This window comes from Varanus komodoensis, unplaced genomic scaffold, assembly GCF_004798865.1.
Source record: "Varanus komodoensis strain SLA01 unplaced genomic scaffold, ASM479886v1 scaffold1, whole genome shotgun sequence".
NCBI lineage: Eukaryota > Metazoa > Chordata > Lepidosauria > Squamata > Varanidae > Varanus > Varanus komodoensis.
The window spans coordinates 31,173,651-31,191,101 of record NW_025335268.1 but is presented as its reverse complement, the minus strand read 5'-3'; the positions used below and the strand labels follow the sequence as shown (position 1 = coordinate 31,191,101).

The 17,451-nt window shown below is 43.3% G+C and overlaps 1 protein-coding gene across 6 annotated transcripts in view; it reads right to left on the bottom strand.

Moving 5' to 3' along the window:
- The window catches only part of PDE10A (phosphodiesterase 10A), a 275,032-nt gene that overhangs the window by 200,872 nt on the left and 56,709 nt on the right, over nt 1–17,451 (bottom strand). The window lies entirely within an intron of this gene.

Here is a 17,451-nt window from a genome sequence, read left to right as displayed (position 1 = left end):
AAACAAACACTGGAGAGCTAGTTCAAGGACACAGTCCTGTTTCATTCTTCAACTGAGAAACCAAACAGTGATGCCTCTTGAAAAAAGATTGTGTGGAAGTTCAGAAGTGTTTTGAAAATTAACTTCCAGAAATCATTCATTTAAAAAAGAGAAAGAAGGAAAGAAAAGAAAAGTTGAATAATCTCTCTGAAGATGAGTTAATTATGGGCAAACCACCATTTGCTTAGTCTCAGTTCCCATTTGACAATAATATTGCTAACCTGCCTTCCAGGCTCCTTGAAAGGATTCCTGAGATAATCTGAAACACATCAGACATAAATATGCTCTAGCACTTATTTATTTGTTCATTACATTTGTATACTGCCTATCTACAAATGGTGCTCACATGGGAAGTTGTGTTTAAGTGGAGAAATAAATCTTAACAAAATGGGATCCAGGTTTACTCCCAGCATAGTGGATGCCTGTCTAGAACAGACTTTCAGCTGGGTAAAACAGAGTCCAGGAATATTACTGTTTGAAGAGACTACATGGCACTGTTCAATAAGATACTAAGCATTTTCAACTTTCAAACATTATTTTCAGCTTTCTCATACTATTTTTCGGGTAAGAAGGTTACAAAAACTTCTCCTTCACTGATCCAACTATTTCCTTAATTTGGCTATAAGTTGTTTTTTGAAAACTGGGGTTGTCCCAACACTTTCTGCAAGTCAAGGAATGGAAGGAAAGCACATCCATTGACATGGCGTTTTCCAAAGATGAAAGATCTTTCCTGGCTGGATTCATACCCTCCATAATTATATAACTATACAACTTAGGCGGCAGCAAAGTGTGCCTGCAGTCTGAGGTCCTCAGTCAGCCAAACCAAACACAAGGGCAGCAAGAATTAAGGGAAAGTGAGATAAAGCAGCCATAAACATTCTGTCCTTAAAGCACCCTCTCCTTGCAGGGAAGTCAAACGAGGCACTCAGCTAGCCTTGTTGACGCAACTGCTGACACTTCCCAGGTTTTTAAAATGCTGATAAGACAGCGAAAGTTAAAGCAGCTGCTCAGAATGGTTTACATTACTTCCTCCAACTGATTTATGTAGCACATCTGCAAAACTGCCAGCGGCAAAACATTCACTCCTGCTGTACTCTTCCTCGCACGCCTGCATGCATCGCTCCCACATCTTTAGGGCACCAAGTTTGCGTAACTGGGTGCGGCTTTACATAGAGACCAAGTAAGAATGCTTCGGCATATGCTTGGGTAGTACCCATGGACCTAAGATGCCATGAAAATGTAGGAAGGCTTCACAGAATGTTTGCTTTTTGCTCATTTCCCCTCATCTACAAGATATATAAGATCTTTGTGATCTTAGATCCAAAACCAAGGTGGGGATGCTCTATGTGAGTTCTCTCAAGATGGTATATGGTGGAAGTACAGAAAAGGATCAACTAAAAATGTTGCTGAAGCCTCCACTAGCAGGTCTGTGAAGAAGATTTTATATCCGTCCTAGTTGTGCCACACAGGGCTTCAGAATGGGAACCCAACAACCAAACTAGCATATCTCTCCTAGCTTGTTAAGCTCAAAGGCCAAAGCGGGAGCCCTTCCAACTGGCCCAAGCCAGTTTTCACAGAGAATATCTATGCTTTGAGCCCTACACCCAAAGAACAAAGAAGGGGATTTCCTATCCCAAGTAGGAAACAGCATGAAGCTGTGAGAATGAAAAGGAATCAAGAGGGGCACAGGGTATACCAGTTGTAAGAGTTTGGTTCAATGATCCCCAGTTACACATACTCATCAGCACTTGGCCCAAGCACTCCAGCTGGTGCTGAGGCCTGCTGTCCCCTCGGCTACGGGCTTGCCAAACAACAGTACTGAGTCAAGGAAGCCAACCACCATTGTAAATTTCCCACAGTGCCACTATGTTTGGTACCCTGGAGCCTTGCAGGAAATAATATGGCAGGCAGTTTCCCCATTCTAGGTGCTGCTTCAGGTACCTCTGGGCTGAAGGATGCTGGCCGGAAGGTCCACTGATGGTCAGGCCATGCCACAAACCTTCCCTGGCAGCAGCAGCTCAAGCTGGGAAGCTGCCCATGGTTGGTGTGTGGAAAAAGCTAACAACAGAGATGACTGCCAATGCTTTGTTCTTCCCGTTCTCTTTGCTGCCCATTAGATTTACTTTAAAAGAACTAGACAGCTACAGCACATCAGACAATACATATTATTGGATTGGGAACAATTAAAAACACTGTAAGCAAGCTTTCAGATTATACTTCTTCAAGCATAGGTGGTCTGAAAATAAAAACACATATTGTTGCACGAGCAAGAGGTTGGATACCTGACAAGCCTGCAGCTGTTAAAATGAAAGAAGAACCAAGAGGCTGGTACAGGCTATGCTAATTACAAGTGACTGCCTGAAAGGTCTCCAGTTACACATAACCATCAGAGACAAAAGAGTGAATGAAAAATATGTTGGAAGCAGAGATATGGCTACAAAGATTAGGGCATTTCTCCCTTGCCAACTCCATTAGCATCCATTCCTTGTGGTAAGGCAGAGAACAAAAGAATGATGATATTAACAAAGCTGGTGATGCTTAAGCTTGAAACCAGAATGACAAAGGTATCCATTCAGATCAATTTAAAATTAATGCCTGGTGGCTGGAAAGCTAAGGCTACAGCTGAGCTAGGCTCCCTCAAAAGAAAGGCCAGTCTGCCAAAATTGTAAGATGGTAGCTGTATCTTAATTTCTTCCTGGCGCTATAAAGTTTCCCACCTGGATAGTCTAATTTGGCATTCTCCAGATCAAAATAGAGAAAACACTGGGCAAAGTTATACACTTTGAATAAGATAAAATGAGAAATGCATGTAAGAAGCACATCAACTTTAGTTTTAATAAACAAGATTTTTAAAAGATTTCCTTCTGTTCAAAATTTCTCTCCCTCTTGCACACACACACATGAGCTTCCCAACACCAGAAATGGAGAGCCAGCGTGGTGTAGTGGTTAAGAGCATGGGACTGGGACTCAGGCAATCTGGGTTCTAGTCCCTGCTCAGCCATGGAGCCAACTGGGTGACTTTGGGCCAGTCACAGACTCGCAGCCCAACCTACCTCACAGGGTTGTTGTTGTGGGGATAAGATGGAGGAGAGAATGATGTAAGCTGCCTTGAGCCCCTTGTAGGAAAAAGGCAGGATATAAATTGAAAAATAAATAAAATAAAAAATACCATCATTGCATACTCCAGAATTCCCCAAATCAAGAGTTAACTTTTTCCAGAATTGCTTCAAAGGCAAAAAGAAGTCTAAATAATCCATATCAACTGTAGTGGGAGACATCCTTCTATGGGAAAGATGACGTATTTGTAAAAACATTTCCTGATACAAACAGATTCAAGCGGGTGACTAACCTATATTATCTTAGCTATTAAATACTGCTCTGAAAACAATATTTTGACTTGATCTTGACTACCTTCATTTTCCACAGTTCTTGTGATTTGTCCTGCAGCAAAATGGATAAACAGGTTTTTTTTTTTGCCAAGTCATAGCAAACTCACTATGACTGGGGCAGCGCTGGTAGAATATGTGCAAAGAAGAGGGTTAGCAGATGCAACATGAGAGGGGATAGTCAGGATGAAGCAGCATTATCTGAAAGAACATTCACATGCAGCATTTGGATAGAGCAAAGGGCAGCTTCAGCGTCATGCTTGATCTAACATCAAAGCACGCTAGCCCACAGCCATTGGTGGTTAAACCCCAAACATTCCACAGCAGAGCTTTAGATACCCGTGCAAATGTATAGTATGGTGGGAGGTCACCTGCAAGGGTCAAACTACATCAGACACAGGACACCTGTGATGAGTCTCCAGAAGGTGCTTTGTTGCTGCTTCAAACCAAGACACCGTGGACTTGGGAGGCAGTGGATTTGACTGAGGTGGGCAATTCTGCTGGGGAGCGGTGAGTCACCCTTTCCCCGTGCAGGTATTTGTGATCATGCAAGTCCATACCAAGCTGCGTCCCCACTTGCAATGGGAAAACAGGGCCCTCGGGTTTCCCTGGTTGGTGGGGAAACAACTTGAGTTGAGAGTCGGCATGTGTGCTGGTTAAGTAACTAAGCGTGTGTGGCCCTTTCATGACATCCCGAACCAGCTGCCTGACGCAGCGCCTCACTCCAACATCAGAGCTAGCAGGGGGCTTATGAGGAGAGCATTCTCAAAGGATGCTTCTAGGCATATGCTTGAGGATTTGTTCTGGGGCATTGGTGAGAAAACGTCCTTGAGAGCAGAACCCATCGTAAAATGAAAGATGGCCTTTGCAGCAGCCAACTGCTCATGCAGGACATTGTTGTTCTGACACTTCATCCGACTGCTGGAATGATCACTGGCTTTCGTCGCTCCCTGGCTCAGGCTATGTTAAAGAGGACGCTGTGGAAGAACCTTTAGGAGTGCCTCTTTGTTATCCCAGTTCATTTTCACGGGGATCTCAGGTGTGACTTCAGCAACAGCCCAGTCAGCAAAATAAGCCCCGCAAGAGCTTGCAGAAGGTGCTGCTCCCTATCTGTGGGCTGAGACTGAAATCTCTGCTTGTAAATTTTGCACTGCCTGTTTTCTTGCAGCTGCACATTTAGGTAGCCACGGGTCTGCTTTTGTAGAGGACAGTGTTCTATTTGTACAGCTGTTCTGTCCATTTCTGCTTTAATGTTAATGAACCATCAACACCCGGAGAAAAGGTAGGCACACAGATTACCTGGTCACAGTCTTGGACATTACGGTGAGATGTACTGTATTGTTTAAAATTTATTTCTAAATGCAAACACAACTTTTATGCAAATTGCTGTTTTCTTTTGCCATCTTTTTCTGCTGATGCATTTCAATTTTGTGTGTGTTGGGGCAGGGGGAGTGTTTTATAAGTGCCATGTTGATCGAAAGCAGGACCCACCATTTGCCTCTCTGCAGGGTCTGGAAACAGGGGCCCTGGCCCAAAACTCAAGCACCTAAGTACAGAAACAACATCAAGACAGAGGCCTGCTTGTAGCATAGCACACAACCAATTGCTTTAAGATTGCATTCCAACAGCGTTTCATAGTGTCCTTTTGAAGTCACTACTTATTCTGCACAGCAAGTTTGTGACCTAGGCAACACACCAGCTGCAAGCCGCCAGTGATTTCCTTCCTAAACGCAAATTGCAATTCACTGTTATGACAGTGAATGTTGTTTAAAACACAATTTAAAACAGAAATTTGCATTATCAAAACATTTGTTGTATATGACTTGGTGCTTCTGTTTCAAGAATACAGTTTGCCTCCCATGAAATTCCACCATACAAAAGCAGAAAGTGCCATTGTTTGTTCTGGCTGCTACAACCTGAAGGACTCTGGTCTGGGAAGAAATTTACCATTTTATCCATACCAAAGAAGCACAATACGATGGTCCATTCTTACTTTCTGAATGGATGCCTCTGAATGCAAGAAGCATGTCCTTGGAAATAATTTTGCAAGTGATCACTTCCCTGAAGCAACAAACCAAGGAAATTGCTCATATACCCATCCCCAGGTTAAGAACAAGTTTATTCCTGAGATTGTCTTTAAGTTGAATTTGTATGTAAGTCAAATCACATATGTAAAAAGCACATAAAGCATTTAAGAAACATTTCCATATACACTGAAACATCTTAAACACAATACAGCATTTTAATAATGATAATAATACAGTAATAATAAAGCAACTACAGGTACTGAAGAGAGAGAATTTGTATGTATGTGTGTAGGTATACAGTGCAGTTTTTAAAGTAGTTTGTTTTTGTTAGTCGCGAAGTCGTGTCCGACCCATTGCGACCCCATGGACAACACTCCTCCAGGCCTTCCTGTCCTCCACCACCTCCCGGAGTCCACCCAAGCTCACACCAACTGCCTCAGTGACTCCATCTAGCCACCTCATCCTCTGCCATCCCCTTCTTCTTTTGCCATCTATTGTTCCCAGCATTAAGCTCTTCTCCAGGGAGTCCTTCCTTCTCATTAGGTGGCCAAAGTATGTGAGTTTCATCTTCAGTATCTGGCCTTCTAAAGAGCAGTCAGGGTTGATCTCCTCTAGGACTGACCAGTTTGATCGCCTTGCAGTCCAAGGGACTCGCAGGAGTCTCCTCTGGCACCACAATTCAAAGGCCTCAGTCCTTTTGTGCTCAGCCTTCCTCATGGTCCAGCTTTCACAGCCATACATTGCAACTGGGAAAACCATAGCCTTGACTATACGCACTTTTGTTGGCAGGGTGATGTCTCTGCTTTTTAGTAAGCTGTCTAGATTTGCCATAGCTTTCCTTCCCAGGAGCAAGCATCTTTTAATTTCTTGGCTGCAGTCCCCGGTGATCTTGGGGCCCAGGAAAATAAAATCTGTCACTATAAAATAGTTTAGCTAGACAGAAAAACTAGTAAAAATTATTGTAAAAGGTTAACACTTCTCGAGTTGATGTTAAGCCTAACTTGAACTGGATGATGATGGAGATGGAACTGGTGTTGGAGAAGACAGATCTGGTGCCAGAGAGTCAGGGTTTGATTGTGCTGCTGGAAGGTGGGGACTTGCATCAGATTTACACTTTGGAGGTATGGATACAAACCAAATACAGTACAAAATTACTAACTCCACATGATCCATAGCACACTAGTTTGGATATGCTAGTTTTTCATGAGCATGATAAACTACTGCAGTTCCACCGCCACTGCAGAACTAGTTCCAGCTTCACCACTCACTGCCTTTTCCCTCCTTCCCTTTCTCTCTTTCCTTCCTTTCCCTCCTCCCTCCCTATTCTTTCCTTCCTCTCCTCTTTCCCTGGTGCTGCTCACCCGTAGGTGCCCACTTGCTGCTCAAGGACAAGGTGGAACTTCCAGGTTTGCTCATTCATAAGTAGGGGCTGTTCTTAACTTGGACATTCATAATTGAGGAACTGGGTGTAATCAGTGCTATCTAAGATGGGCTTCCTGGGAGATTGTGTCATTCCACCCCCTTCCTGACTTGCCATTAAGGCCTCAGTCCAGAATACACTTCCTTTTCACACGTAATGCTCAAGGGTATTAGATGTGGTGCCAGATAGGCACCTCGCATTGCACCTCCAGCTCTGACTTTGTCCAGGGGATTTTTTTTTTTTTGGTGGGGGAGGGAGAGAAAGAGAGAGAAAGAGAGACCAAGTGCTTTGGGTCTTCCAGTGCCTAGGCTTCTCAACCTGCTCTTCCAGTGTCAAGGTTTCTCATCATTCCTGTGGTCATGTTGGAAGGACTATCATGCCCATGACCCTCTCAAGCACTGGATCTTCCTCTCCTCTTCCACCATCAGTTTCAGGGTTGACCTGCCAGAAAGGTTGTGGCTGCCCCACCAAGGCTCACTAATGGAAGAATATCAGAAGGCACACTGCCCAGGGCTCTTTCTACCTCTAGCCAGCCTTACATGGTCATGCCAAGGATAGAAGACATCAAAGAGGTTCATGCACCCAACCAAGATGCTCTCTGTGACTCCTTTGTAAAGGGTGAGAAAGGACTGATTCAGAAGAGAAGGTTCAGTGGACAAACAGAGAATTTTAGAAACAGAAAATGAGCAAACCAGTGATACCACCCCTGATTAACCTCTGCATGGGTGAAAGATTTGAGGCACACGAAAACTGATCTTTCTGGTTATGCAGGGGAAATTCTCTGTGCTGTTTGTCTCTCTGCAAGCCTTTCTCTTGACTCTTCAATGCTTTCTAATGAATTCTGAATAACTTTGGGGAGAGGGAGGGGAGGAGATGATTTCAGTCTCTCTACATTCCAAGCATTTTTCCATTTGACGGTTCTGCCAATGTTGGGAAGAGATCTGTGGTGCCTTGAACTCATGCAGTAGAAGTTACTTTTGAAATGCCTTTGTTAGTCAAAGGCAGATTTTGCTATCCCCTCAAAGACTTTGCTTTTATTCACGATTAGTTACTTTCCCATACAGACAAGCAGGGTACATACACCCCAGAAACAGCATGTACACTGACAAATATGACAAAAACACACATCTGTTTCAGCTTCTGTACACAAGGCAAAATAGCAAGGTGCGTCCATCACACAGGATGGTGCATATACGTTACAGGCAGCAAAATATTTGGGGCCAGGAAAACGAAGAACAGTAGAGAGACTTGGACATCCTTCCAAGTTCAATCCGAGGTGCTGGCCTGAACCTCTACATCCTACCTGGTTGGGACCACAATATTTGTCAGAGCTGCTGCTGACCAAAATCTGTCTGGACACTACTCAGTGTCTGAGGCTGTCTTCTGAGAGCCCCCTCTGAGGGAGGCTTGGTTGGTGGTAACAAGGAAGAGGGCCTCCTCAGTTGTGGCCCCATTTCTGGAACATGCTCCCCACTGAGGTCCTCCTGGTGCCAGTTCGGTTGTCTTTCTGGTGCCAGTTAAGAAACCCAGGCACTGGGGAGGCTTATGGTTGCTGTCATCTAAGTATACTGACTATCCTGAAAATCTTTAACTTCTTTATTGATTTTTAAATTCCAATTTTAAATGTTGCATTAATTGAATTTATTTATTATATTTATATCTTGCTTTTTTTTTCCTTTCAGGAACGCAAGGCAGCTTACAAATTCTCCTCCTCCTCTCAATCTTATCCTCTTAACAACAACAGCCCTGTGAGGTAGGCTGGGCTGATAGTCTGTGATTGGTCCAAAGTCACCAGTTATCTCCACAGCTGAGTAGGAACTAGAACCCAGCTCTCCTGAGTCCCAGTCCCACACTCTTAACCACTACAGCACACTTTATACTGTTTTATTGTATCCCTACTGTGTTTTATTGCTTTTTTATGACTTGTTACAAACCTGTCAGAGAACTTTGGGTAGTGGTCAGTCTATCACATAAGTTAGTCAATAAGCAAATAATAACGGGACAAAACAAACAAGCCAACACATCCCAGAGTCAATTCAGAGATGCACTGGTTCAATCTATTCCAACATACAGTTTCTTTTGTATCAGGGAAAAGTGGTTTTTAAGGCAGTCGCCCTTCACTAACGGGCTGATGGGCTGGAGTTCTGAGAATATCTCAGTAGGAACAAATGACAACCCATACTAATGACAATCCATAGCAAAATCACGGTGGTTAAAAAGTTCAAATTAGCCCCATGTTTCGGCACCCCTTCAATGCACGCCCATTTATTCTAAGCTGTCAAATGTGCAGACAGCATGAGTGGTTAACAGACAAAAGGAAATTGTCCATTACGAGGTCTGCCAAGGTCTCAGGGATGGGCCCAAATTTCCAGACTCTTGCATTTCCCTTTGCCATTTCTTATCAGTTTTACTGCATCTGCACAGGACTGAGAAGTATGAGAGTCATGTAATGACCAGACAATACTTAGATAATATCTCACCCTTTGGTTTCTAGCATTCTTTTGCTCTCACGAGGTTGCAGCTTAGTGGATGAGATGTGATGTCCCCTCATGTTGATAAAGTAACTTTATTGTAATATCTATACAGGATCAAACATATTGTGATACATATATTTGCAGTGTTTCAATTCCTCTAAGTAGGTTTGTTGATTTGTTTGAAAGATCAAAATCTGCTAGCTAAATGTCTAGTTATAAAGCAGAGGCACAGAACTGTGGTGGGGGACCAGACTGCCTTCCACCAGGCCCACACAGACCTTAACCATAACCACATCCTATGATGCAGCCCCCTTCCTTTCTGCTCCTTGTTGGAAGGGAGCTCAGAATGTGCCTCCTCCCAGCATGGAGAAGAGACTCAAGCTATTCTGCATCCTTCTGTGTGAGAAGAACACTGGACTAGATGGCTGACCAGCTGGCTCTTCTCAAGATCTTAAGTGCCATCCAAATGGTGACTTTGGTTGGTCTTGTCCTTCCTCTCTTAAGGTTTTTCACATTGACTTAACCATATGCAAGGGATGTCCCCAGCCTGATCTCTGAGGGTTCAGCACAGTCTTGCCTCCATGTTTGGGAGGACCCAGGGCAGACTGTACTCAGTGCTCTCCCCAGCATTGGCAAGGCCTCCTCAGCATCATTCCATTAGCTGTGCTGCTGCCGCCGAAGCCACCAACCTTGCCTTCCTTTACTCTCAAGGTGACCTACCCTACTATAGGTCTGCACTAATCCCAACTGTAATGGCTGGGAAAAGCACAGCTCCAATGCACCTTCCAAAGCCCATGAACCCCATCCAATGTGACATTATGCCTAGTTCATCAGCTTTATGCACACCAAAGTGATGAGCACATGGAAGTTTGTTTATTTGTTTATTTATTTATTTTAAAACATTTCTATGCCGCCCCCATCGCAACAAAGCCTCGGGGGCGGCTTACAACATAAAGTTGGGGGTGAGCAGAAGATGAAGTCCTCTTCCTCCTACACTGCCATCATACCTTTAGCCTGCAAGGGCTTAGAAGACATGAAGCTGCCCATAGTTCAGTTCTGATCTGAATTCAGGTATCACAAATTTTCCCAGATCTTGAGTCCTGTCCATTAGATTCCAGAGCTGTATGAGTTGTGGATGATGAGACACAAACTTCTGTGCTCATTTTGGCACAGAAAGGAATGCATGTAAGTTTCAAAAGTTAGGCTACTTGGATCTTTATCCTCTGGAACTCTTGATAACCCATAGCAGGCACAACTGGGAAGGGGTGTGGGGAAGACAGAGTGAGCCAATGCTTGAGTTGCCCTTTCTTAAAAAAAATTCTAGTTGTTGGGCAAGGCATGGGGTGGGCACAGTCTGAGCCTACAGCGGATCTTAGTTTTATTCAGTGTTTGGTTTTTGGTTGAGGTGGGGGGCTCTTTTGGTTTTTTGCAGGTGTGGACTTCAGCAAAAATGCTGTTTATTTCATTAGGTTATATTATCCTTCCCCTCTCCCAAAGAAAAAGGAAAAATGTCATCCTTCTTTTACTTTTCAGGCTGCTGGCTCAAACTCAAAGCAACCCCTGGCTTGGCTGGAGGCTTTTTCCAGGTTGGTTGGAACCCCAGCAAGTGCTTGCTCATGAAAAAAAAACATTTTTCAAAATCTCCTTGCCATGTTAAAGTATTACTTTCCCCACTGGGTATTGCTTTCCTCAAAACAAAGCTGTTTTGTTTGGCCTTTCTTTTTTGGCCTTCCAGATATTTGTCAGGGGCAGAGAAGCCAGAAAGAGCAGCATCAAGAAGGTCTAATGCGGTGCAGAGGCAAAAAAACAGAAAAGCCATGCTGCCCTCTAGTGGACCTGGCTGGTGACAAAAGAGGAATAACAGCCGAATGCCCTGGAGGGCTTTAAGCACACACAAGAGAGGCAATACTAGGAAACCAAGAAACTATAAAAAGAAAGAGGATGCAAAATCTTAGTTGAATTAATCCTTAGGATCCTCCTTTGGTCTCAATTTAGCCATAGAAAGAAAGATGATACTGTGAATTTTGAATAAAGTAAAATTGCCCTATTGAATTTAATTTAGCTGAATTTAATTCAAGTTAATTCATGTAATTCAATCTCGTTCAATGCCACAGCATTTCATTAGCTGATCTCTAAACATCTTTGATTCATGCAGTATATCTTTTGCATGTTTGGGCTATGCTGGACTTTGCACTATAACCCATAGTTTAACTTGTCAAGAATGAGCCCCAGATTCCCATGCTCCCCAACTCTTCTTGGGTACAGCTATGCAGGAAATATCAGAATTTTTCCATTCCTGTTTCAGTTAACTGTGATTTAGTGCTATTTCCAGACTCAACACTATGATTTGTTGAAGCAAGTCATTTTCATAAATCATGGCTTAACATTAACTTAGTTTAAACAAAACATGGTTGAGATTAACTGCAGTTTATTGGGTTCCAATGACATTAACTAGTGTGCTGAATCAGAAATGGAAGCAAAGGTTCTGAACTCACAGCTATTATAGAGGAAGATAGGAAATGTGTAAACCCTAGACTCATCGTGCTAAGTATGGTTTAATGTGATTTCTGATATGTTGTAATATACATCCTATAGAAAAAATATACACAATCAATCTCACTGAATTGGACTTACTCCCAGGTAAGCGTAAATATTAATAGAACTTTAGACTATCATCCTAAACAAAGGTTTAGGAGAGTAAGTTCCATTTAACTCCATGGTACTTTCTTCAGAATATACATGATTCGAAATACCTGTGAGATTGAGAAGTAGAGTATTAAATAAAGGGAAGAGAGGTTTGCTGCACTTAAAAGAAATATACATGCCCAAGGAAATTGAAGAAGATACTCTAAGAAATGGGGAATATTCTGTTCAGTGCAATGACCAATGTTATAAAGATCTATCCCCCTGCCATGCTTCATTATAACTACAGCAATGTTATACACACAGTTAGTCTTTTAAAAAATTCAAGGAGATTTGTGCCTTTGGCATGTATTGTAACCACACAGAAGCACTAAATTGTTTAAAACAATAGTCACTCAGTGTGCAGAAGAAAGACATCAGCCAGAGACAGAGGAGGTCCAGATAAATCATCACATGTAGCCTGGAACACAACGATGGGAAAAGTGATGTTCTGCCATCTATAAAAGGATTCCCTTCATAGTACAATTCTCTGTAAAGTAAAAGTTCTCAGACTGCATCCTGCAGAAAACTAGTGATCAATCCAAGTGATTTTTGGAAAGGTTGAGGCCCAGACAACAGTATCTGTGCTTGGCTCTTCACCTAGTTTATGCGTATGTTGCTATTTTCTCAAAATGGAGGAAATCAGTGTCGGGGTGGGCAACTAGTGGCTCTTCAGATGTTCTTGGTTTGCTTTTCTCACTATGCCACACCGCTCGCTATTCAGGCTTAGCCTGATGGGATTCGTAGTCCAAAAACATCTGGAGCACCACACATTCCCCACCCCCATCTAACCTATTCTGACCAGGGACAGACTGGCAAGGGATATTACTGTTAATGTCATTAACATTATTTTCCTTTCCCTACCATCCAATTGCCAAAGTTCTCTGGGCAATTTATAACAACTCAAGGGTTCTGATTGTCATAACATGGTATTGGTGTGGTCTATTGTGTTCCTTATTTAACAAGGTTATAAACTGCTTAGCAAAGACATTTACCAAAGCTGTACACATAAAAATATCCAGTCAAGGGATATTTATCAACATACATGAGTCTAAAAGTTAGCCATGATTCACTTAAGTCAGAACCCTGACTATGACAAAAGCTTGATCTAACTCATAATTAACTATATACTGTTTTCATAAAAACTTATAAGTCAACAGGACTATACGCAGTGGTTTGACCTGGGATCTGAGGCTTTCAGATGGTCAGGGTTTTGACACAATGTTTGCACTGAAGAAAAATAATATTAAAATATGATTTATGCATGTGTTTTGATTGTAAAGGGAAAATTAAGTGGTCCACCAAGACCCCCCAGCAATTGTGAAGTAGTTAATGAAAGGAGGATTAAGAACAGCTGCTGTAGAGTGTAGCCCACCCATTATAAATGCCAATAATTCTTGCTAACATTTTCAATGTGACAAATGCTTTAAAACTTTTCAATGTTTGAAGTTCAGCAAGCCTTTCTCCAGTAATCCTGTTTACAATTATTTCATTTTATGCAAAACCAAGCGACGCGCAGAAATGAGCTCTTCAGCATGTGCAAAAAATTGACTTGAGGTATCTTAGGCCAAAATTGGCAAAGGACTCTATCTTATGCAAATCTGGACAGAAAAAAAGGGCCTACATCTCCCAGCATGCCTCAGCTAACATGCAATGGAGTTTGTAGGCCACTCTCCTGTCTGGATTTACGTAGAATTGTGCCTTGAGCCACTCAGACCTCCTTTGCTGCGACCACCCCTCATATTATGAATAGCCCTTTTCTCCACATTCACATTATTCGTTTGTCAGCTGCATCAAAAGAATGACTACATTTGTATTCCACTCCATCACAGAGCAGCTGAGAAGCAGTCGAAACCAAAACAAGCAGCAGAAAGAACATGTCAAAATTGAAGAGCCTTTAAAAGAAAGAAAGAGGATTCTTTTAAAATCCTTCACATAAAGGACAAAATGAAACATTTGCCAACAAAATTGCCAAACCAAAAGCAACACTGCACAAAGGAATAGCAATGACAATTACTTTACTTTCCTACCCAGAAGGGCAAGGAGTATTCAATATTTCTAACTGTAAACGGTTTGAAATAGCTTCATATTTGCAGATGTAGTTACCCAAAGTGTGTGTTACCAGATTAGGAATCCAGAACACTGAAGAAATCATGGTCAGAATGCAGATCACACACCTGGCCTTCCATTGACATAAACAAATACAAATTGATTATATTTAAATAATGAATTTAAACCGAGGTACAGGGGGAAAAAACCCAATTCATATACACGTCTTGCCAAATATTTGCTTGTTTCACTTTGGGAGTCAAAGCAGGGAGGGGCTGAAATATTTGCCAAAATACTCCTCCTTTGCTCATTTTGCTTTGTTGCCTGTTTATTCCCCAAGAGGCTGCCACTCGAGAACTATTTAGGGTGCAAGCCTATGCAAATATAGACGTAAGACCTTGCTGGGGCATGCTGGGAGTTGTAGAATTAGTCTCTCTCTAAACAGGCATAGGCCCTTATTTCTTAAACTACATCTTCTTCCTAAGACTGCCTCCGTCTTCTTGCCTTCTATTCTGTTGCCCTCCGTGGCACCCAAAACCTAGTCAGCTGGGAGCTTCACAGGAAGCATCATGATGTTCTGATGCCATGAAGTCAACTGATTTGGTGAGTAAGGGCCAGTGCTTCCAAAATCAACACCTGAATTGAAATGGTGGATACTGGAGCTCTCTTTCACTGCACCCCCTAAAAGACTGCCAACATATTTGGGGAATACCATATTCCCCTTTCAGCTTGGCCTCAGTTCACATGAACACAAAATTTAAAAAATGCTACTTTATCCTTTCAGAACCATCTTTTATGGTTCCATCAACAGAGAAATCCTCAAAGGGAGACCAGCCATCAAATGCATGACCAAAAATTATTACATTGGCATAGTATGCCATTTTGGTGCCAGAAGCAGAAATAAGAAACAACACCCCTTTTCTCTCTCCCTCATAAGTTAACACAGGACACAATCCACCAAGAAGTGCTTGTATGCAAGCCCTGATGAAACCAATAAGGCTGAACTAAAACTAATTCCCAGCTTTGCCGACCTGTTCAAAGGAGGCCCAGTTGCGAGTAATTTCTGGGGGAAGAAGTGTGCAACAGTGACTCATGCGCTGGTGACTTCCCATCTTGACTTCTGTAACACGCTCTACGTGGGGCTACCCTTGAAGACGGTCCGGATACTTCAATTGGTTCAGAATAGAGCTGCCAGGCTGCTGACGGGGACTGGACGTTATGTTCACATGACTCCAGTTCTCCGTCAGCTTCACTGGCTCCCCATTGAAGTCTGGGCCCAATTCAAGGTGTTGGTAATGACCTATAAAGCCCTAAACGGCTTGGGTCCTGGTTACCTGAAGGAGCGCTTACATCCATATTTGCCCAATCGCCCCCTGAGATCGGCGGGAGAGGCCCTTCTCCGGGAGCCCTCCGGGAGAGAAATTAGGAGGGTGGCTACTCGGAGAAGGGCTTTCTCAGCGGTGGCGCCTAAGTTATGGAATGCGCTCCTCAGAGAGGTCCGCCTGGCGCCGTCGTTATTTGTTTTTCAATTGAATTATTTGTTACAATTGAATTTTATCTGGCCAGGGCGGCTTATTTTATAATGTGTATTTTAATTAAGATTATTTTATATGGATATTTTAACTTATTGTTTTAACTATGTTGTAAGCCGCCCCGAGGCTTCGGTGAATGGGGCGGCATAAAAATGTTTTAATAAATAAATAAAAATAAAAGTGGATGTGAGTAAGAAGTACATCTTATTTGAGAAAAACTGTAGCTGTTACTGCAGCTGCCTTCTTTGGTGAATCTGGGTGAAGAGTAGTTACATAGAAACAGATTGAGTCAGGAGGGGTCTCCCAGGCCATCTAGTCTGACCCCCACTTCTAGCCAGCTCCGTTCATGACATGCCTAGTTATTAAGGCAATGCCAGCAACTGTTTGCAGTAGTAACCACTCTCCCCTGCCTCCCACTGAAATCATGCCTTCCTTCTCCCTGACCATTCAGAGTGAGGAAAACCTAAGACAGGCAGCTTTCCCCCAGCCCTGCACCCTGGTGTGGCTCTTAGGGATGTTTGATTGGCTACTGGGCTTTGCAACATCATCACATTCATGATGTGATTCCTGATTGGCTGGGATCCTATTCAAGAGAAGAAGCAGCATCAGTAGACGGTCAGATAGATGCTGAAGTAGCTGAGAGTGAAGGTGAAAATGTACCCCCTCCAAAAAAAATGTTTGGTTGTAGGGGTCCTTCAGGGAAAATTCGGAGCTCCCCAACCCCTTACTATGCCAAAAATGTTAGTTCTTCAGCATTCGGCAGAGCCCTTGATGTCAACTGGAAGCTCTGCATGAAGCACCCTCAGCTTACATGAGCTCCGGCTTATTACAATGAAGTTTGGGGTGCGGAATTTTATGGCACACAAACCCTTAAGCCTGGAATGGCCACTTCATGTTGCCTTAGGATAATGCCATCTCCAACATGAAAGAGGCAAAGTACCAGAGAAGCAGTATGGTTGAGAGTTGAGATTTGGAGCTTTCCTAAGGGGCAAACTATACATGAGATGCAAACACACTCAGTAAAACATTATTTATTTATTTAAAGCATTTCTATGCCGCCCCATTCGCAAAGAGCCTCGGGGCGGCTTACAAGAGCTCACTAATGGCTCACCTTGGCTCACTAATGGCTGCTTCTTGTAGGGGGTGGGGCAACTTCAGGAGGAGCTACATGGGGAAATAGGAGAAGGGAGGGGGCATTTGGCCGTTGCCTTGCACGCTACTTTTCCACTGTATCTCCTCCGTCCTAGCAGCTTCCCCACTCCACACCCCACTGGAGTTCCAGCAACATATTGATGCGAACAACCTGGGACGTTACAGAATGGCAAAATTGGCAGGGAGAGTGGGTTCGGGCAGATATAGTGAACTGAATGCTGAGCGGGGCTGCAGGGGGCAAGACAGTTGGAGGGTTTACACTCACAGGGTTGCCATAACTTAGAGCGACTTGACAGCACAGAACACCAACAAAGGTCCATTTCAGGCGGCTAGCCCACAATACGTCTCTGTCTGAGGGAAAGGGTGTGATGGAGCCTTTGCCAAGCCCAAGTACAGAAGCTCACTGGACTGGCAGTTCAATGTTCCTTCATCATGGCCAGTGGAATAATGCCCTTCACCATGTTGTCAGGGAACAGGCTGGACTAGGAGGCCCAGGACAGGTTAACAAAGGGGAACAGACAGGAAGTTCAGGGGCAACAACCAAAGCATGGCCAGCCACTGCCACCAAACCCAGGTTCATCAACCTGAGCTGGCTGCCTTACTCCCCCTAATATATTGGAAAGATAAGGAACACAGAGAAGACAACATCTAGTCAGGAGCAGGAGGGGATAGCAATTTAGTGAAAGCACC